General features: G+C 38.0%; 1 protein-coding gene and 1 non-coding gene across 3 annotated transcripts in view; both read right to left on the bottom strand.

The window, feature by feature from the left end:
• PARD3B (par-3 family cell polarity regulator beta) overlaps positions 1-23048 on the bottom strand; it is a 1140410-nt gene that overhangs the window by 679808 nt on the left and 437554 nt on the right. The gene's annotated exons all lie outside the window — the stretch shown is intronic.
• On the bottom strand, positions 22835-22960 carry LOC139032273 (U6atac minor spliceosomal RNA). The gene has a single exon (XR_011484809.1). It is a non-coding gene; the product is annotated as a U6atac minor spliceosomal RNA (small nuclear RNA).

Raw genomic sequence — 23048 nt, 5'->3', positions numbered from 1 at the left:
TTACTGTGGCTCAGCTGGTAAAGAATCTGCCTGCAATGCAGGAGACCTGGGTTTGATCCCTGGGTTGGGAAGATCCCCTGGAGAAGGGAAAGGCTACCCACTTCAGTACTCTGGCCTGGAGAATTCAATGGACTGTATAATCCATGGGCTCGCAAAGAGCCGGACACGACTGAGTGACTTTCACTTTCACTTAATTCCTGGATCACAGCCATGCCACTAGGATAGTATCACACTTGAGGAAATGGGGGGCTGTATTTTAGGTGAAGATGAAATTTGTTTGAGAGTAGAGATGGAGTCCTTTGTCCTACAACTGGCCTGATGATTACACTGCACAAGTCACTGAACACTTCTGAACTCGTCTCCAAAAGCATAAATCTCCCTACATTACGTTCTGAGGATATTAAGATACAAATGAACAATACCCAAAGTGCCTGGTAAGCTCCCCACAGAGGCCTGTATGCTCTCTTATAAAAACTTTCCTAAAAGGATCAATGTAAAAGCAATACTATTCTTTCCTATTTCAGGAGGAAAGAGTTATAATACTTTAACTTACAGATTTATTTCTAAGGTAAAATAGCAGGCATGCTATTATCAAGAAATAACACCAGAAAACCACAGGGATAATGATAAATTTATGTATATTTGGGGACAGTCAATGGCCCAAGAAAAACATGCTGATTGAGGAAGAATGGCATGAAAATAAATAGGAAACAACTTTTATTATAAATTTATGATAAGTGTTGGAGTTTCCCTGAAGAAATACTTTATCAATGATTTACAATAAACTACATCCTGTTTGTAAAACTCACTTAAATTGTAGATACAGAGAATACTGGCATTATAATACCTCTTTTCATTTCCTAAGCATAAGGTAACTACTTCACTATACAGTGTATTTATATGTAAAGGTCTTTAAGTGATACAATATTGGGAAAGGAGTACACACTATTGGAATGCTACATGTTTTGCCTCAGATTTCAGCGGCTTTTTGAATGACAAAAATGATGCTGCTGCTGCTAAGTCACATCAGTCATGTCCGACTCTGTGTGACCCCATAGACGGCAGCCCACCAGGCTCCCCCATCCCTGGGGTTCTCCAGGCAAGAACACTGGAGTGGGTTGCCATTTCCTTCTCCCATGCATGAAAGTGCAAAGTGAAAGTGAAGTTGCTCAGTCGTGTCCGACTCTTCGTGACCCCATGGACTGCAGCCTACCAGGCTCCTCTGTCCTTGGGATTTTTCAGGCAAGAGTCCTGGAGTGGGCGGCCATTTCCTTTTAAAAATAATGATGAGACCTTGTTAAAATAAATTATTTTAATTTCTGAAATGATATACATATCACAAAGGTTAATTTTTAAATATAAAAGCAGAACATGATATTTATTTTTACAGCATAATCTCTTGATTATGCTGTTACTTTGTTGGTTTATTTAAGCATAGACATACTGAATGGAAGACTTCTGCAACATACTGTCCTAAATTTCACCACTTGCCTTCTAGGGATCTGTTCTACAGTTCAACAGTCCTTCTGAAGGGCAATGCCATCCCCATTTGGAAACAATATATCATCCATTCTTTCATTTTATTTGGGTGAATGGAGAAAGACTCTGGCATTACTCTTACATGAGGTATTTTTAAAAAGACAACTTTCTAACATTTTTGATTTAGAGGACTGTGGTAGTTATATGTGGGTTTCCTTGGTGGCTCAAATGGTAAAGAATCCACTTGCAATTCAGGAGAGTTGGGTTTGAACCCTGGGTCGAGAAGATCCCCTGGAAAGGGAATAGCTCCTCACTCCAGTATTCTTGCCTCGAGAATTCCATCCACAGAGGGGCGTGGTTACATACTTGACTGTGGTGGTTATAACTAATTTGGCTGGGCCTTATTCATACCTTACACACCATGTATTACACTCCGTATGCAAGGCACTGTGCTAGGCCATGGGTATACCCACTGGTCAGTGTATATCACCCTCGCCTTTGTGTTGCTTCTGAGCAGGCCCAGTGGTTCTCAACCCTGGGCGCACATCAGAATCATGTGAATACTGTTTGAGAAATACTGATGATCAAGCTCCAGCCTCTGTTTCAGCATGTCTAGGATGCCAGGTCACTTCACTGCACAGTCATGGTTGAGAAGCACTAATCTACTTGAACAAGAGAGGCATAAGACAAAAATAAAATCATACAATTTTATAAGTGCTACAAAGGAAATGTGTAAGGAGCTATAAGATTGATTAACAAGTCCGAGGAGCTGGGGGAATTAGTCAAAGAAGACCTCTCTGAAGCAAGGGTATTAAAAGTGAGAGCTAAAAGATGATGGAGGGCTTGGAAAAGCAAGAGAGTACTGGAGGAGAATTCCAGGCAGAGGAAATAGCACGTGCAATAGCCCTTAGGACAATGAGGCCTTGGTTTGCAGGAAAAGCACCGACAAAGACAGTGCAGGTGGAACGCAGTGAGCAAGAGAAAAGTGATGCAGAAAGTGGCTGGAGAAGCCTGGCCTTCCGGGCCCACGGAAGATTGGGTGAAAAGACTGTGGATCTCACTCTAAGTGCAGGGCAAGCTATTTGATGTGTTATTATTTCATCCAAAACTGACATTCAGATCACAGGAGGGTACAATGATTTATTTAATATTTCTAACTTAACAGTTTATTTTAAAAAATCTAGATCCAGACAGAAAATGGACAAGACTCTAAAAGCTATCAGGTATCATTTTCGTCTTCTCCTGGCACAGAGCAATGATAATAACATGCAAAATCTGAGGGCAGGCCTGGGACTCACACAGTGAGTTTCTCTCAAGTATCTCTATTACAAGAATTTTTCCACTCGTTCTAATTTTGACGATGACATTGAATTTTTTAACCAAGCTATCTTTGCAAAAGGGTAGATTCCCCAAAGAGAAACTTCTTAAAATTGAAATTGCTCTACTTTGTAATTACAAAGGAGAACTAGAATTTACATATTTGGGGACCCAGGATTTTAAATGTACGAAATTGCCTATATAGTCTCACTATCATGAAAATAAATAAAAAGAAGTTAAAATAAGGACAAAGAATAGATCAAGCCACGGAGACTGTCACAGCTGGTAACAGCCATAGAGGACGCTCATGTACTCCTGGCTAAGGAAGAATCTGCAGGTCCCACAACAGCTCTGCAGTTGGACTGACACATACTCATCAGGAAGGCATATTTAGGAAGCAGCAATGACATATTTCAAGAATCAGGGTCCTGCTTAACTTTTTGGTGGTAATGTCTTGGGTGATGGCACCTAAAAGCTTACACAGTCTTTTATGAAGCTGGTTAATCCTGGGCACCCCAGCAAATGGCAGAATGTCACACACCCGCTACCACTACCATTAAGATGACAAAGAAAACAATCATTAAGAAGAACATGCAAATACACACTTGCAATCTCTCCAGAAAAGAGACCCAAGAAACTAGGGTGTCAAGTACCAAAGATGAATGGATGGGGAGGGCAATGATGATACAAATACATCTATTTATTAACAACAACAACAACAACAAAAAGGTGGGAAAGAGTCAGCATATGGAAGCAATCGAAGGGGGAAAAACAGCAAATTATAGAAAAACAAATATATTCAGTCAAGAGTAACATGAGCAAGTCACAGCCTCTCTTTACCCTGATCCTGGCATCATCTATGGTAGTGGCTCCTTTACAAACCAGAAAGTTATCAGGGGCCCCAGAAAGCTTTAGTTTACATGACTTTGCACAAATTATTCAAGCAGTGAGCATATTCACTTCTTGTCTTGAGAATATTACCTAAACCCTTTGACTAGTCATGACTGAATATAATATTATTATAATACCTGTCATCTTGTACAGCATAACACATATTAACTACTAGTTTTACTTATAAGTGTTTACCTTTGGTGATGGACAGGGAAGCCCAGAGAGTTATACTCCATGGGGTCGCAAAGAGTCGGACAAGACTGAGCGAATGAACTGAACTGAACTTTCTCAGATGCTACATTCCTGCATTCTTGTTTTGTTTTTTAGCAGTTCCTGTACTTTTAATTCTTTCTTTGATTTATCAAACTATATATATATATATATATATATATATATATATATATATATATACCAATATGACAACATTAAAAATCAACACTGTAGCTTATTTACCTCTCTGAGGATAAAGTCTCATGTAGCTACTCAAATGAAACTTGAAACATAATAAATGTATTTTTAAAACTCACACTAAAGCAAACAATAAGCAGTTTATGTCAGTGGTTAGGGGTTTGGGATGTGAAGTCAGAAAATCCTCAGTTCAAATCCTGACTTGATATCATATTCAGTCGAGTTCAGTCACTCAGTTGTGTCTGACTCTTTGCAACCCCATGGACTGCAGCATGCCAGGCTTCCCTGTCCATCACCAACTCCCAGAGCTTGCTCAAGCTCATGTCCACCGAGTTGATGATGACATCCAACCATCTTATCCTCTGTCATCCCCTTCTCCTCCTGCCTTCAATCTTTCCCAGCATCAGGATCTTCTCAAAGGAGTAAGTTCTTCACATCACGTCCCAAAGGACTGGAGCTTCAAGAAGGTCGCCATTACCACTACCATAGATTGGCCTCAGGCCAAACAACAGGGAGAGAACACAGCCCCACCCGTCAACAGAAAATTGGATCAAAGATTTGCTGAGCATGGTCCTGCCCATCAGAATAAGACCCAGATTCTTCCACAGCCAGTCCCTTCCATTAGAGAGCTTCCACAAGCCACTTTTCCATCAGAGGGCAGACACAATGAAAACCACAATCACGGAAGACTAACCAAACTGATCACATGAATCTCAGCCTTGTCTAACTCAATGAAACCATGAGCCATAGCGTGTAGGGCCACCCAGGGCAGACGGGTCATGGTGGAGAGTTCTGACAAAACTGGAGAATCGAATGGTAAACCACTTCAGTATTCTTGCCTTGAGAACCCCATGAACAGTATGAAAAGGCAGAAAGATATAACACTGAAAGATGAACTCCCAGGTCGGTAGGTTCCCAATATGCTACTGGAGAAGAGTGGAGAGATAGCTTCAGAAAGAATGAAGAGATGGAGCCAAAGCAAAAACAATGCACAGTTGTGGATGTGACGGGTGATCGAAGTAAAGTCTGATGCTGTAAAGAACAATATTGCACATGAACCTGGAATGTTAGGTCCACGAATCAAGGTAAATTGGAAGTAGTCGAACAGAAGATGTCAAAAGTGAACATCTACATTTTAGGGATCAGTGAACTAAAACTGGACTGGAATGGGCGAATTTATTTAAGATGACCATCACATCTACTAGTATGGGCAAGAAGAAGAAACAAAGTAGCCTTCGTAGTCAACGAAAGAGTCCAAAATGCAGTACTTGGGTGCAATCTCGAAAATGACAGAATGATAGATACCACATTAGCTTTCACAGTTTGGCACATTTCTAAGATATCTAAACCTTTGCTTCTTCATCTGTAAAATTAGAACAATAAAATAAATTTTCAGAAAAATTACTAGAATTAAATAAGACAGGCACAGTATTTGTAATCTTGTGAATTCTAAGTACTGTAATATTTTAAAAAGCAAGAGGAAAAAAGAAAGATGCCAGAGTAGACAGTCCAAGGCACATGAGAAGGAAGAATGATGATAATTTAATATTGTAGTAGACAATCTACGAAACTTTACCTTCATCAGTTTCTGTATAAGCCATGCATTGTTTCAAAATCATGGATGAAGAGAAAACTGAAGAATCTACCTCACTCAGACATGACTGCTCCTAATAAACAGAGAAGTCACCAACTGTTTCTACTGTGACTCCCAGACCATATGGCACGTGGCCCAGGAAGAGTATTAGTTGAGTAGGCTCAGAGCGTGAAGCAGGGCATGCACGGCTCTCATGGGCCGTGCCGTAGATCTCTGTCCTGGGACTTGAGGCTGAACGGTCACAAAGCATGCAGTCCCTTACTCCTGGAGCACTCTGGAACCAGACCAGTGAGACAGAATATCTATTAATACAATAATCCCCGAAGAATATCCTCAGCAAAATCCTACTTTCTGCTTAGAAAATAAAAGCTACATTGATGGCCTTCCTGGAAACTAGTACACTGTGTATACTCAGTATTAAATACTTCGAAATTTGTTTTTAATTGGGTCTTTCTCTGAATTTTGTAAGCCTTGTAATAACCTATAATCAACTATTACTTTACAACCAGTAATCACAGAATTATGAAAACTATACCACTGCTGTTATTTTAAACCAGAGAAACTAGAAGTTTCCTTCAAATTACAGACACTCAAGGTATTACAGACATTATAGTTTAAATGATAAAGGCCTGTGGCTGGAGAAGTAGCTTATTTCTAAAGAATATACATCAGTTACACATGATAACATGTAACATGGTAACATGATAACACATGATAACATCTGTGGCACAGAGGAGCCTGATGGGCTACAGTCCATGGGGTCACAGAGTCGGACAAGACAGAAGCTAAACAACAAACATGTGACATCCTTTACAAAAAAAAAAAAAAAAGCCTACTTCCTAAAAGAAGAGAAAGATACAATTGAGTCTGTATTTTTAGAATGCATTTTAACATATTTTCAGAAAGTCAACACCAGAGACATGGTGACCTTGTGAACAGAACAAACAACATTAAAAATACATGTATATGAGAAAATACGAAAAATAGTGAATGAAGGAAAAAAAGTGAAAATGTGGAATAAAAGTGATTAATAGAAATCTGATTACTGGGTTATAATCAAGCATCACATAATAAATGAGGCTTTCTAAACAAGGGCAAGAGGGTAAAAATAATAAGATCTACTGGTCACCAAATTATACTTCATTGTCAATAAATCTATGGTCAGAACAATTAAATCAGTTCTTTCTACTATTTAGTCAATGACTCATATATATTAGACCCAAACATCATGGGAAAACTTTGATGGATATAGCCTTCAAGTTTTTTGTCCTGCCACTAAAGACCTCTGAAAAAGCAAACTAATAAATATCCACCCCAGGTCCCATTTTACTTTCAAACTGTATCCTTCATTCAGAGGAATGTGATATGGAATATCCAGATAAGATTTACAGTTTCAGACCTCAATGTAGAAAGAAATAGAATACACACACACACACACACACACACACACACACACACACATTTAAAAAGGCATGGCTAATGGGTTGCAATTTCATCTACATTTTAATAAAATAAGTTTTAAATATACATTTCTCAAGCTTCAAAACACTGACTATACATGTGGATAATTGAGCATAAAAAGACATATTTGCTAATTCAGCGGGCACTTCACTGAATAAATAGTATAATCCAGTAATCAACTAATTAGTCATGTTTTGCTTCAACTGATGCACATAGGAAAACTAGACCAATAACTTTAGGCATTTTCATCACTCAGAAAGCACCATTTAGGTAAGCCTGTACCTCCAGGAGCCCTGAAACTAGTGATACTCATCAAACAACCAAAATCCCATAAAAATCATTCTCTCTAGCCTCCCCATGAAGTGTCACTCTATCTGTCATGCTGCATTAAACATATTTTTAAACACTCAGAGCCGTATCTGTTCCCTTTAGCTAATCTTGCAGTAAAATGATATTAAGTAATTAACAGCATGACAATGATGGAAACAGATGTCATGAGTAAAAAACTTGGAGGCAAAGTGATGCAGAAGACAGAAAACTGGTCTAGAATTCGGAGACCTGGATTTCTTCCCATCAATGTCACTGATTATGGCTTTACCCTAGGCAAGTCATTTAACCTTGTTATACTTCGGCCTCCCTTTCTGCAACCATCTGCTTTGCTCATAGGAATGTCATGACAATTAACAAGAGTGCCTATAATAGTGCTTGGAGCTCACAAGAGAAAAGATTGCATAAATACAAGGTATTATTACTCTGACACAAGGAAGTATCAAGCAGGTTTTTGTGTAAGCTGTAATTATAAGGGAGAGTAATCTGCAACAGCAAAGGTAATACTGCAAATTACAATCTATGTCATTTTTCAGACACTTATCATTCTAGGGAATGACATTAGAGACATAATAAAACAGATGAAACTCTTAGTGAGATGCTGAGCAGATGCAAGAGATCTGACAAGCTACACTGGAAATTTTACAATGCAGAGCCATTTATTAAATGTAGGTTTGGACCAAAAGTCACTAAAAGATGAACTCTGATAGCTTATAATAAAGCGTGGGGGGTTAGTAGTCCACGTACAACATTAAAAGCAATTTGGAGATTCACAGCCACAACCATTATTTCTAACACAGCACATATTTTCAAATAAATAATCTAAATCCTCCAAATATCAGTGTTTCTTTTAAGTGAAAGATAATTGTTAATCAGTTCTACATAATGTTTTCTATAAAATGAACAAAACATTTAATAAAGCTACACTTCATTAGTTACACCTCCTCTAGTTCCAATTACCAATATTCCAATCTGCCTACGTTGTTATTTCTTAATTAAAGAACCTCTGATATATCAGGGTGTCATCAATTAAAATCAACTGTAAATTAATTATGGCTTTAGATCCCTAAACCCACACAATTTTCATCAGCCAATATTCTACTCTTTTTTAAGAGTTTCTTGGTAAGTTTCATTTATCTATAGCTTAGAAAGTAATTTTACTCCAGGCAGATATACACAACATAACAGAGTCCTATAAATGCTATTAATTCTAATGATGAAAACAGCTATTCATTTAAAATACTTCAAGTACTGTCCCCTACAGACACCTTAGAGCAGTCCACACTTAACCTAAAATCATGCTAAGAGGCTTGAGATGGATCAATTAGAGGATCTCATGGCTTGAGAGCCTTGAACTTCACCATACAGGATTTACAACTTTTAGTAATTTAATCATGCACAAGCAGTACAATTATTCTTCACAAGGCAAACAAACTAGGAACAAAAATAGCTGCATCACCTTGAAGGTACCACCACCAGTAACAACAGCCTGACAAACAGGAAGTGTAAGCCCCTTAATAAAATATTATGGACTAAATGTAAACATCAAAAGCACAGATTTAACTACAGATCTTTTAGGATAAGATCAGATATGTTTTAGTTATGTGTTTATTTACTCTACCTTCCCTTTGATAAACATGCTTTTAATGATTTTTTTCTTTACAGAAGTTTAAGGTTCACAGCAGAACTGAGGGGAAGATACAAAAATGTTCCCTATAGTTTCTACCCCCACAAATGCACCGCTTCTCTCCTTAGCAAACAAGTTCAGCCCCATGCTGATATGTTTGTTACCACTGATAAACTTACATGATGCGCCATAATTACCACAAGTCCACAGTTGACATTATGGGTTACTCAGTATTCTCCATCCTATTTGGAATGACGTGCATTTATCCATTGCTACAGCAGAGACATTACTTTGCCAACATAGGTCCGTCTGGTCAAGGCTATGGTTTTTCCAGTGGTCATGTGTGGATGTGAGAGTTGGACTTTGAAGAAAGCTGAGCACCGAAAAATTGATGCTTTTGAACTGTGGTGTTGGAGAAGACTCTTGAGAGTCCCTTGGACTGCAAGGAGATCCAACCAGTCCATCCTCAAGGAGATCAGTCCTGGGTGTTCATTGGAAGGACTGATGTTGAAGCTGAAACTCCAATACTTTGGCCACCTCATGCAAAGAGTTGATTCGTTGGAAAAGACCCTGATGCTGGGAGTGGTTGGGGGCAGGAGGAGAAGGGGACGACAGAGGATGAGATGGTTGGATGGCATCACTGACTCGATGGGCATGAGTTTGAGTAAACTCCGGGAATTAGTGATGGACAGGGAGGCCTGGCGTGCCTCAAAGAGTCGGACATGACTGAGCGATTGAACTGAACTGAACTGAACTGACAGCATCATACAGAGTACTTTCACTGCAGTCAAAATCCTCTGTGCTCTGCCTTTTTATGCATCCATCCCCTCTCCAATTCCTGATCTTTCTACTGTCTCCATAGTTTGGCCTTTTTCAGAATGTCATCCAGTTGGAATCATACAGCACACAGTAAAATGTCCTTTTCAGATTGGTTTCTTTCTCTCAATAGTATGCATTTGAAGTTCTTCCATGTTTTTGCATGGCTTGATAGCTCTCTTTAGAGTCGAATAATCTTTAACTGTCTAGCTGTACCAGTTTATTACTAACCCATTCACCTACTGAATTCAAGGCATCTTGGCAGTTTCCTAGTTGTGGTAGTTATGAGCTGCTGTAAACATCTGTGTGCAGGTTTTTGTGTGGACAGAAGTTTTCAATTTCTTTGGATAAATACTAAGGAGTAACATCGCTGGATCTTTGGTAAAAGCTATGCTTAGTTTTGGAAGAAACATTGTCTTCCAGAGTAGCTATACTATTTTGCATTTCCACCAGTAAATATTGAGAGTTCTTCCCTCTTCACATTCTTCTCTGCATTTGGGGTTCTGTGTTTCAGAGGTCAGCCATTCTAATAAGTGTGCAATGATAGCCCAGTGTTATTTTAACCTGCCTTTCTCTCGTGATACATGAGGTGGAGCATCTTCTCACATGCTTATTTGCTATCTCTGTATCTTCTTTGCTAATGTGTTAAGGTCTTTGGCCCACTTTTTAATTGGGTTGTTTTCTTCCTGAAGATTTTCAAGAGTTCTTTACATATATTGGTCAAAAGGTCTTTATCAGATGTGTCTTTCACAAACATTTTCTCTCAGTCTGAAGCTTGTTTGCTTATTCTCTTGATCTTTTGTTGTTCTTGTTGTCAATCACAAAATAGATAATGCTAAACTGGTATAAACCATGTAACTTTCAGTTAAAGAATATTAACTTAGTTAAAAATGTATTCTTTCATGACAAAATTAAGATTGCTATTCTCCTTTTGTCACTTAAATTTCATTTTTTGTACAATCAGCAAATACACTTCAGTGAGTATCTATTATACACAGAAAGAATAAAATATTTTCAAGTAAGAAATCATGTCTCTCCCACTTTACAGAAAAGTGGCACTTGCTCATAAGCAAAATAAAATTTTAGAATGAAAACTGAACAGAGGGAGACATTAAAGACAGATGGTAATTTTTTTTTCCTCTGGAGAACTTAAGAAAAATCATTTATTTCCTGGTTTAAAGGAAAAAAGAATCAGACATTAGGATCATGAAAGAGATGAAACAAAGTACTGTGGATGATACTTTCTAAAATTAAAATTTAGATGATGACAAGAATGTCTCCCATCCAAGCTTGAAAAATGTCTTTGAGTTATGATTTTTAAAGGGGGTATAAAAACTGCTTTAAAATTTTCTATATCATCCTCCCTACTGAAACATTATATCATACTACACTGTGATCTATTAAATACACAAATATTAAAAGGTCGTTAAGATATTACTTAGATCAATAGCTTACCTCTTGACCTACAAGGATACAAGACTAGATTTAGCAAATCCAGATAAAGGGGTGAAATACATATTTATCAGGATGTCTCCCTCCAACATCGAATGTCATAAGATTTTTGCAGCTCTAGAATTAAATACTGTTTTTATAATCAAACATTAAAAAAAAAGTGCTGATTCTGGGTATCTGCAACAGATTCATATGTTCTAAAATGACAGGCAAAGTGAGGTACAAATTAACTCTTTTTGAAAATTTAGCAACCTGATTGAAATTCCTTTTTCACTTCATGACTTTTATTTACCAAAATTTGTATAGCTCAAAAGGGATTGAAATGAATCAACCAAAGCCATTGGTCCAAAAATAGGTTTAGTAGCTAGATCAGGTCTATAGTACCTAAAAGGTCTTGGAAAGGTAACAAAAGCTGGAAAACTTGCCAGTATTATTTTGTTTCTTCAGAGGAAAAAAAAAAAATCTTCCCAAGCCTTTACGTCATTGTATGATTCAAAGTAAATTATATCCTCTATTATAAGAAAAATAATGACCATTTCATATTGTAAAGTTTTCAAACCCAATCTATAGAAAAATCTCAAGGTGATATATAATTTTAAAATAAACTACAGTTAAATGGGCTTTCCTCAAATCCCCCAATGAATACTCCTAAATTGATCAGAAAATTGACCTGCTGAACATTTATTGGCTATCCTCTCTGTGCCAGGCACTGTGCTAAGAGCTTTTCAAGGATAATCTCAATAACACCAATAGTATATGCCACGATTATCTCTATTTTACAGAAAAGAAAGAGAACCTTAAAATAGTGAAGAAATTTGACATTTCAAGAGTTTATATATTGGAATTGGTTTTGAAGTAAGGCTGTTTGTCTCCAGGATACTCTTTACAAAATTCATTTTTTAAATTTGTTTTTTAATTGGAGTATAATTGCTTTACAATTTCGTCTTGGTTTCTGTGGTACAACAATGTGAATCATAACTATATACGTGTGTATATATATACACACATACGTATATATACATACCCCTCCCTCGCAAGCCTTCCACCCTGCCTCATTCCACCCTTCTAGGCCATCACAGAGCCCCAGGCTGGGCTCCTGTGTCAACAGCAGTTTCTTACAAGCTATCCGTTTTACACTGTAGTATATGTATGTAACACTACTTTCTCAATGCATCTTACACTCTCCTCCCTGCTCTTAATTTGTAAACATAAATGTAGTTGGAGATCTACCATTTCTGCTTTGGCTCTATGTTAAAGCTAAGCCATTCCTTTCATTAGCGTCCAACCAAAAAATGCAAATGCTCCTAATCAAAGACCATGTCATCAACTGAGAGAACTTTGCTTATTTTGTTAGAACAAGAAAACAAACACATATGAGATGTCATCTCTGTTGTTAAAGGCCTTCACAATTTATTTGAGGTGATAAAATAGATATGCAAGGATTAAACTTAATTTTCAGAAAAGTTTATAGTAATATGAAAAGCAGAGAATTAGGATAGGCTATTGAGAAATCTGTATGCAGGTCAGGAAGCAACAGTTAGAACTGGACATGGAACAACAGACTGGTTCCAAATAGGAAAAGGAGTACATCAAGGCTGTATATTGTCACCCTGCTTATTTAACTTTATGCAGAATACATCATGAGAAATGCTGGGCTGGATGAAGCACAAACTGGAATCAAGATTGCTGAGAGAAATATCAATAACCTCAGATATGCAGATGACACCACCTTTATGGCAGAAAGTGAAGAGGAACTAAACAGCCTCCTGAAGAAAGTGAAAGAGGAGAGGGAAAAAGTTGGCTTAAAGCTCAACATTCAGAAAACTAAGATCATAGCATCTGGTTCCATCAATTCATGGCAAATAGATGGGGAAACAATGGAAATAGTTGCTGACTTTATTTTTGGGGGTGCTCCAAAATCACTGCAGATGGTGACTGCAGTCATGAAATTAAAAGACATCTGCTCCTTAAAAGGAAAGTTATGACCAACCTAGACAGCATATTAAACAGCAGAGACATTACTTTGCCAACAAAGATCTGTCTAGTCAAAGCTATGGTTTTTCCAGAAGTCATGTATGGATATGAGAGTTGGATTATAAAGGAGGTTGCATGCCGAAGAATTGATGCTTTTGAACTCTGGTGCTGGAGAAGACTCTTGAGAGTCCCTTGGAGTGCAAGGAGATCCAACCAGTCCATCCTAAAGGAGATCAGTCCTGGGTGTTCATTGGAAGGACTGATGTTGAAGCTGAAACTCCAATACTTTGGCCACCTGATGCGAAGTACTGACTCATTGGAAAAGACTCTGATGCTGGGAAAGATTGAAGGTGGGAGAAGGGGATGACAGAGGATGAGATGGTTGGGTGACATCATCGACTCAATGGACATGAGTTTGAGTAAACTCCAGGAGTTGGTGACGGACAGGCAGGCCTGCTGTGCTACAGTCCGTGGGGTTGCAAAGAGTCAGACACTGCTGAGCGACTGAACTGAACTGAACTGATTGACCAAGGAGATGAAAACAAGGGAACCGGAGCCAGTCAATAAAGAGAACCATCTGAAGAAGCAGTTGGGAGCACTAGATAGTTGTTGAGTCCAGAAGTGATTGGAGGCTAGAGCTTCAGAAAGAAAATATGGTAAATGAGGTGAGGGTTATAAGAGTCTAAAGATAAGTCACAGGATTCAACCACTTTATGGTGAATGAGTATTTTAAAGAGGTAGTTTTCCTAAAGGGTTGAGGGAGCAGCCATGGAAACTGAAGGTTGGGTTATTGAATTAAGGAGAGAATGGGAGATAAAGAAAAGTTGAGCTGGTGAGCACAAAATACTCCAGAACTTCATAAAGGAAGTGAAAAGGATCAAAACAACATGGAATTTAAAAGACTGCACAGGTTTCCTTTTTAAAATATAAAGAAAAACTGAGCATGTCTGTAAGTAACAGGGAGAAGAAACCACATATAAAGAGGAATTAGAAACAAAAGAGTTTTCAAACTCTTTTTAGGAAAATATCATTGCTTATATTTCTTTAGTAAACTCTAAGAAAAATATAATTGTTTGAACAAAAGTACCAGAGACTCAAGAAGATGGGGGATTGTGATTGAAACCAGAAATTAAAGAGTCAGGTTTGGCAAAGTGGAAGACTATTTCTTAGTCAGACACAGTAAATAGAAGCACATGAAAACAAACCGAGATTTTCATGTCCAGGGATGGGGGAATTAAGAAAGCTAAACTTGGGTAGCCTCAATATTCTCAGCAAATTAAAAGTTAATGTCATTCTGCTAACCATAATAGGAGTAGGGTTAGAGTCGGATTTGGGAAGAATTAAGTTGTCTGGGGTAGTCAAAATAGAGAATAAGAAAAACAATTATGTCTTATGAGCTGAGATGCAACATTTGTTTTCATTTTCTCTTTTGCCAGCATTCTAGGGAGAGGAACTTTCTTCCAAATGCCCATGTCCTGGGGAAGAACCATATTTAAGTTTCTCATTTAGCTGATCTTCTGATAATCTATAAACTCAAAGGGAAATAATTTTTATTCAGTTCAAGTTATTTTAATCTCCAAAGATTGCTGCATAGTCTCACCCTTGCTGGAAAATATAATTCAGTATAAAAATTTAACCCAGAAAGAGTATTTGTTTCATTTTAATACTTAAAAACAGGTTCTCAGTCATTTCTAACTTATTTTTTATAAAATTTAGTTAGTATAAAATAATACGCTATTTTAATATGAAGGAACAACAAATGAGCTATTTTGATCCACTCTTCAAGTTGTTAATATTGGCAAGTTTGAAGCTTAGATTGCCAGAAATCTTTAGCATTCATTGTCAATTAAATGTTATTGTATCCGTTAGTGTGTTATTTGATCCAATAAGATCCTGATGCTTTTATTCAGACAACAGTATAGATTCTTCCCAAAACAAATCATCCACCTATGATAAGCATGCATGCATGCTAGGTCGCTTCAGTCGTATCTGACTCTTTGCGACGGGATGGACTGTAGCCCACCAAGCTTCTCGTTCCTTGGGATTCTCCAGGCAAGAAAACTACAGGGGATTACCCATTTCCTCCTCCAGAGGATCTTCCTGACCTAGGGACTGAGCCTGTGTCTCTTATGTCTCCTGTATTGGCAGGTGCGTTCTTATCGCTAGTGCCACCTGGGAAGCCCATGGTACACATAGACATATTTTATTATAATCAAATTCTTCTCAGACGTTTACTGAGAAGAAGTCCATTTAATCTTCTGGAAAATATTTTTGGTTGAGTGTAGGATCACTAAAAAGTTAAGTATTCTGATCAAGCTAACCAGTTGTGTGAGGCAGCCATTGACCAGGAGGATGGGGATTTAGTGAGCTGGGATCAGTTGCAGATATTAGAACAATAATCAAATGTCTCCATCATAAAAAGGCAGCCAGGACAGAGACCATGTAGGTCAATTCCCAATTTCAAAGCTGAATATTTGCATCTAAGAAACACTGCATGGGTGAAGACTATATCATGCTTAGCTGCTCCAGTTGGTCACTTAACCAGTTACAATCTCAGGCATTCCTCTCTAATCACTGTTATTGTTGAAGGAGGAGAGAATTAAAAAGCTGAAGATAGGTTCCCAAAAGAGATAGAGAAGAAAAGAGTAAGTTGATCTGTCCACAGTTCACTGACCTCAAAGTTAAGCAAAGTTCTTTTCTCCCTCTTTGGGTTGGAATCCTCACTCAACTATGGCACTTAGATGATGAGGCTGACCTTTCATGAACCTCCTGTCCAAAAGTGATATTTTATTTTGTGTTTTTCAGTCATTCAGTCATGTACAACTCTCTATGACCCCATGGACTGCAGCATGTCCCTGTCCTTCACTATTTCCCAGAGCATGCTCATCTTCATGTCCATTGAGTCGGTGATGCCATCCAACCATCTCATTCTCTGTTGCCCGCTTCTCCTCCAGCCTTCAATCTTTCCCAGCATCAGGGTCTTTTCCAATGAGTTGGCTCTTCACATCAGGTGGCCAAAGTATTGAAGCTTCAGATTCAGCATCAGTCTTTCCAATGAATATTCAGGGTTGAATTCCTTTAGGACTGACTGGTTTGATCTCCTTGCAGTCCAAGGGACTCTCAAGAGTCTTCTTCAGCACCACAGTTCAAAGGCATCAATTCTTTGAGGCTCAGCCACCCATACGAGGAAAAACCATAGCTTTGACTATATGGGCCTTTCTCTGCAAAGTAATGTCTCTGTATTTTAATACACTGTCTAGGTTTGTCACCGCTTTTCTTCCAAGGAGCAAGCGTCTTTGAATTTCATGGCTGCAGTCACTGTCCACAGTGATTTTGGAGCCCAAGAAAATAAAGTATGTCACTGTTTCCATCATATTTCCATCTATTTGCTATGAAGTGATGTGACCAGATGACATGATTTTCATTCTTTGAATGTTGAGTTTTAAGACAGCTTTTTCACTCTTCTCTTTCACCTTCATCAAGAGGCTCTTTAATTCCTCTTCACTTTCCACCATTGGGGTGGTGTCAGCTGCATATCTCTGTACTCAGCATATGAGTTAAATGTATGTACTCTTAATAATAAATATATGTACTCTTAATAAGTTAAATGTATGCATATCTCTGTTCTCTGCCTATAAGTTAAATAAGCAGGGTGACAATATATAGCCTTGATGTACTCCTTTCCCAATTTGGAACCAGTCCCTTGTTCCATTTCTGATTCTAACTGTTGCTTCTTGACCTGCATACAGGTTTCACAGGAAGCAGGTAAGATGGTCTGGTATTCCCAACTCCTAAAGAATTTTCCACAGTTAGTTGTGATCCACACTGTCAAAGGCTTTGGTGTAGTCAAAGAAGCTGAAGTAGATGTTTTTCTGGAATTCTCTTGCTTTTTCTATGATCCAATGTATGTTGGTAATTGTCTCTGGTTCCTCTGCCTTTACTAAATCCAGCTTGTACATCTGCAAGTTCTCAGTTCACATGATGTTGAAGCTTAGCTTGAAGGATTTTGAGTATCACCTTGCTTAGCACGTGGAATGAGTGTTCTGCAAATGACTTAGAAGCTGACTTTTTAAAAACACCAGATATTATAAAACTCTTTCAGAGTTTTAGTTTTATGGTATGTGTGTGTGTGTATACATAGACTTTGTGGTAAATTGATTTTTTAAAAAAATAACCCCAGTGATTCCTCTCCTTGGATCATTTCAATTTGCATTGTGACTTTGGAGCTCCTTCATCAAAGTCAATGCTCCTACTCCCTGACTCCAAGCTGGCCTTGTGACTTATTTTATTCAGTAGAATTTGGCAGAATCAAGTGCTGTTCTAAGTCTAGGCTGCATGCACGTTTCTTCTTGTTCCTTTGGACTTTGCACTACTAAGAAAACAAAGGCTAATCTTCTGGGGGTAAAAGATCCCATAAAGAGCCAGTTGCTCCAGTCACGGGCATCTTAGATCACTCAATAGACAGTTATAATTACCAAAAATGTGAACAAACACAGCCGGTATGAGCAGATCTGCCTATTTCACCCACCTGACTAAACCTAGACAGAACCCAAACTTCTCAGCTAACTTGTGGACTTGTTGGCAATGAAAAACTGCTTGTTTTAGATCACTGATTTTGATGGTAATGCATTACACAATATTATTGTAGCAAGAGATAATGGATACATGATTTTAACCCTAACCTATGTTTTAGAACATATATATAAACATTTTTGTTGTTGTTCAGTCACCAAGTCATGCCAGACTCTTCAGGACTCCATGGACTGCAGCATAGCAGACTTCCCTGTCCCTCATCATCTCCTGGGCTTTTGCCCAAGTTCATGTTCAATATATAAAGATACACATGTATAATATGTGTGTATATATTACATATACATGTACATATGTATCAATATATGTTTCTACTCATGCTTTATCTACATAGCTTCCAAAGGTTTATTAGGTGTTACTTAGGACCAAAAGTAATGAGCTAAAGAAAAATCCTGTGACCAAGCTTCCGACTTACAACATCTTGCTGAGCTTATACCTCCTAACAGAATGGTTTCATATAACAACTCAAACCAATAATATATGGTTCTTAAAGTTATAATTATAATTCAAAGTACTAGAGTAGTAATTCTCCAAATATACATACAGTTATATCAACATATAATTATATTATTAGTCAGTGCATATTCTGTAGTTATTCATTTATCAGTATTTCCAAAAACATGCTATTCTTTTTCTAAAGAGAGCTATGCATTCACTGATAAAACACTGGTGAAAACTCAACCTCTGTTTAATCTAAATTTTTTTACTTTCTTTGGATCAGTAATAATCATTCTGACTACATTATAATACTACTGTTTTTCAAATAAAGAATCCCAAACATACTAGTGAAATTAATTATCTCCCTTCTAGTGACAGAAAACATTTCAATGTTAGCTTGGCTTTCAGGTAACAGATATAAATCTTTTGTCACTTATGTTTAGATGCTACAGTTTAGAAACTTTAATGTATATAACAGTAATATTTAACATAGAAAGAATGGCATGTGTACCCATATTTATCACTCATGTAATGGGAAAACTACCTAAAAATTATGCTATACAATTGACTATTCAGAAATTAAGATCTATCCTTGGGTTCTGGAATGTGTTGGAAGCAAGGGGTTCAGTGGTCAAAACAGACAGATTACTAAGTGAAGAAACTTAAAATCTGCTATGGAGACCTGGTTTGTTTCAGAGAGAAGTAACAAAATGCCTTCAGAGATAGCACTCACATGCTAAGAAATTCTGTAGAAACATGACATGGCATGACCCTGTATTGGGACTTCTAGCTGTTTGGTCCCTTGGCCTTTTCACCAACATAATTGGACCTGGGACTTAATTAGTAATACCCATATTCTATTCTTAGTGGTGAAGGGTGTGCTATTTTCCTTGGAGAACTATTTCACCTAGGAACTTCTTTAGAGAAAAAGAAATCACTTGACAAATATAAAAATAGTTTGAATAAGCTGATAAATGGCTACTTTTAATGCCAAAGAGTCTAGGAAAAACTGTCCCTATTTCACCACTCAAGTTTCAAAGACTTGAGTGAAATTTCTCAGTATTTGGCCAACCAATATCCATTCCTCACACCTAAAAGGCCCCTGATTTTCTCAACAAGATTTGCCCTGTGTGTTGTTTTGCTTGAAAGGCACACCCAGGTGCCAGGAGCTCATTACCTAAGACAAACATTCTAGATATTGCAACTCTCTCTGACCTTGTACAGCATGTGTGTGCGCTTAGTCACTCACTTGTGTCTGACACTTTGTGACCCCGTGGACTGTAGCCCACCAGGCTCCTCTGTCCATAGGATTCTCCAGGCAAGAATACTGAAGTGGGTTGCCATGCCCTCCTCCAGGGGATCTTCCCAACCCAGGTATAGAACCCAGCTCTCCTGCATTGCAAGCAGATTCTTTACTATCTGAGCCAGCAGGCAAGCCCATACAGCATAGGGATGGTAATAAGACCAAAGCTCAAGTAATAACAATATCCCCTGGAACTTCAGTCTCACTGAAGTAACACAAGACGAGAAAGCTCAGTGTTTGCTTATTGCAGAATTGCATTCTGACTAGATCATTTCTTTCTTTTTTTAATTTTAAACTTTTTTCTTTTTTTTTTTTTTGGCTGCACTGTGTAGCATGTGTGACCTTAGTCCTTGACCAGGGATCTAACCTGTGCTCCTTGCATTGGAAGTGCTGGGTCTTATCCACCTGGACCACCAGGGAAGTCCCAGATCATTTCTTCTCAAGAGCAGTTTTAACTACTGCTTCTTCACTTTGCCTTAACTCCCTGCCCATTTGTAAATTCTCAGTTCTTAGACTCCCTTTGATTTTAGGAACACTCATGGTTTTCAAATATATTTCCTGCTGTTTGAGGTAGCCAGGGTTGGGCTATGTTCCTTGGAATCAAGCAATTCTGTTACAGTAATTATATAAAAATAAATGAAGATTACATATCAAAGTACAGTGAGGTATTTGGGAGTGGGGATTTGTTTCAACCCCAACTACAAAGTTAAGCAGTATACTCAATAAAATAATCAAAATCAATTATTTCCTTTTTCATACCACAAAAAAGGAAATTCAACTTTATCACTACTTCTAACTACCAGGGTGTAGATGTAGTGAATAATTATGTTGCCATTCTTATTTCAAGGTTCTCTACCTATCTACTACTCAGGGAAGACATTATTATTCCTATATCTGCATCAGTTGGTGGCTTTCTTATACTTTTACCTGTAATATTTTTTTATACATGACAGAATTTCTTCCTTCTTCTATTCTAATTTATACTCTCTTCATTGAAAATCCCATTCAGTATTCAGTTTCTGGGAAGTTGTCTTTTATTAACCTCATTGACTGATCATTCCATTACTGTAAATCTAATTCGATGCTTACATATATCATTTGCACTGCATTTTCACCTACTTCAGTTTGTGAATAGTTTTAAGAATGTGTATGTTTTAGCTTTTCCATTAAATTTCAAGCTCCTTAAATGCTGGGGTATGTGTTTAATCCTCAATGTTTTTATTACAGAGTTCTACATACAGTGAGGATTGATACTGTTGAATAACTGTTTTCACAAAGATTTTAAAAAGATATTTAAGAGGGAGTTGAATCTTGGAAAAGACTATTCACAGATGACTTTTTTTTTCATTTATTTTTATTAGTTGGAGGCTAATTACTTTACAATATTGTAGTGGGTTTTGTCATACACTGACATGAATCAGCCATGGATTTACATGTATTCCCCATCCCGATGCCCCCTCCCATCTCCCTCTCTACCCGCTCCCTCTGGGTCTTCCCAGTGCACCAGGCCCGAGCACTTGTCTCATGCATCCAACCTGGGCTGGTGATGTGTTTCACTCTAAATAATATACATGTTTCGATGCTGTTCTCTCGAAACATCCCACCCTTGCCTTCTCCCAGAGTCCACAAGTCTGTTCTATACATCTGAGTCTCTTTTTCTGTTTTGCATATAGGGTTATCGTTACCATCTTTCTAAATTCCACATATATGTGTTAGTATGCTGTAATGGTCTTTATCTTTCTGGCTTACTTCACTCTGTATAATGGGCTCCAGTTTCATCCATCTCATTAGAACTGATTCAAATGTATTCTTTTTAATGGCTGAGTAATATTCCATGGTGTATATGTACCACAGCTTCCTTATCCATTCATCTGCTGATGGGCATCTAGGTTGCTTCCATGTCCTGGCTATTGTAAACAGTGCTCCAATGAACATTGGGGTGCACGTGTCTCTTTCAGATCTGGTTTCCTCGGTGTGTATGCCCAGAAGTCGGATTGCTGGGTCATATGGCAGTTCTATTTCCAGTTTTTTTAAGGAATCTCCACACTGTTCTCCCTAGCGGCTGTACTAGTTTGCATTCCCACCAACAGTGTAAGAGGGTTCCCTTTTCTCCACACCCTCTCCAGCATTTATTGCTTGTAGAGTTTTGGAGAGCAGCCATCCTGACTGGCGTGTAATGGTACCTCATTGTGGTTTTGATTTGCATTTCTCTGATAATGAGTGATGATGAGCATCTTTTCATGTGTTTGTTAGCCATCTGTATGTCTTCTTTGGAGAAATATCTATTTAGTTCTTTGGCCCATTTTTTGATTGGGTCATTTATTTTTCTGGAATTGAGCTGCAGGAGTTGCTTGTATATTTTTGAGATTAATCCTTTGTTTCTTTCTTCATTTGCTATTATTTTCTCCCAATCTGAGGGCTGTCTTTTCACCTGGCTTATAGTTTCCTTTGTTGTGCAAAAACTTTTAAGTTTCATTCGGTCCCATTTGTTTATTTTTGCTTTTATTTCCAATATTCTGGGAGGTGGGTCATAGAGGATCCTGCTGTGATTTATGTCGGAGAGTGTTTGGCCTATGGTCTCCTCTAGGAGTTTGATAGTTTCTGGTCTTACATTTAGATCTTTAATCCATTTTGAGTTTATTTTTGTGTATGGTGTTAGAAAGTGTTCTAGTTTCATTCTTTTTTTTTAAATTTTATTTATTTATTTTTATTAGTTGGAGGCTAATTACTTCACAATATTGTAGTGGTTTTTGTCATGCATTGACATGAATCAGCCATGGATATACATATATTCCCCATCCTGATCCCCCCTCCCACCTCCCTCTCCACCCGATCCCTCTGGGTCTTCCCAGTGCACCAGGTCCGAGCACTTGTCTCATGCATCCAACCTGGGCTGGTGATCTGTTTCACCCTAGATAATATACATGTTTCGATGCTGTTCTCTTGAAACATCCCTTTTACAAGTGGTTGACCAGTTTTCCCAGCACCACTCGTTAAAGAGGTTGTCTTTTTTCCATTGTATCTACTTGCCTCCTTTGTCGAAGATAAGGTGTCCATAGGTTCGTGGATTTATCTCTGGGCTTTCTATTCTGTTCCACTGATCTATATTTCTGTCTTTGTGCCAGTACCATACTGTCTTGATGACTGTGGCTTTGTAGAAAAACAGTGGTTAGATGCCACGAAGTAGGTGGCAATGCCTTAACCATATGCATGTTGTCAGGCCTGAGAGCCTCTTCCTTCCTTGTCAAGGGGAGTGCTAACCTTCTCTCCTTGCATACAACACCACAAATGACTTTAATAACTTTAATAGTACCTAACTGATATCTTGATACATTTTTAATATATGAAATTACTGTGAATTTATATGGTTT

Source organism: Odocoileus virginianus, chromosome 30, assembly GCF_023699985.2.
Source record: "Odocoileus virginianus isolate 20LAN1187 ecotype Illinois chromosome 30, Ovbor_1.2, whole genome shotgun sequence".
NCBI lineage: Eukaryota > Metazoa > Chordata > Mammalia > Artiodactyla > Cervidae > Odocoileus > Odocoileus virginianus.
Note: the sequence above shows the minus strand (reverse complement) of the source record. Positions and strands in the feature narration are given on the sequence as shown.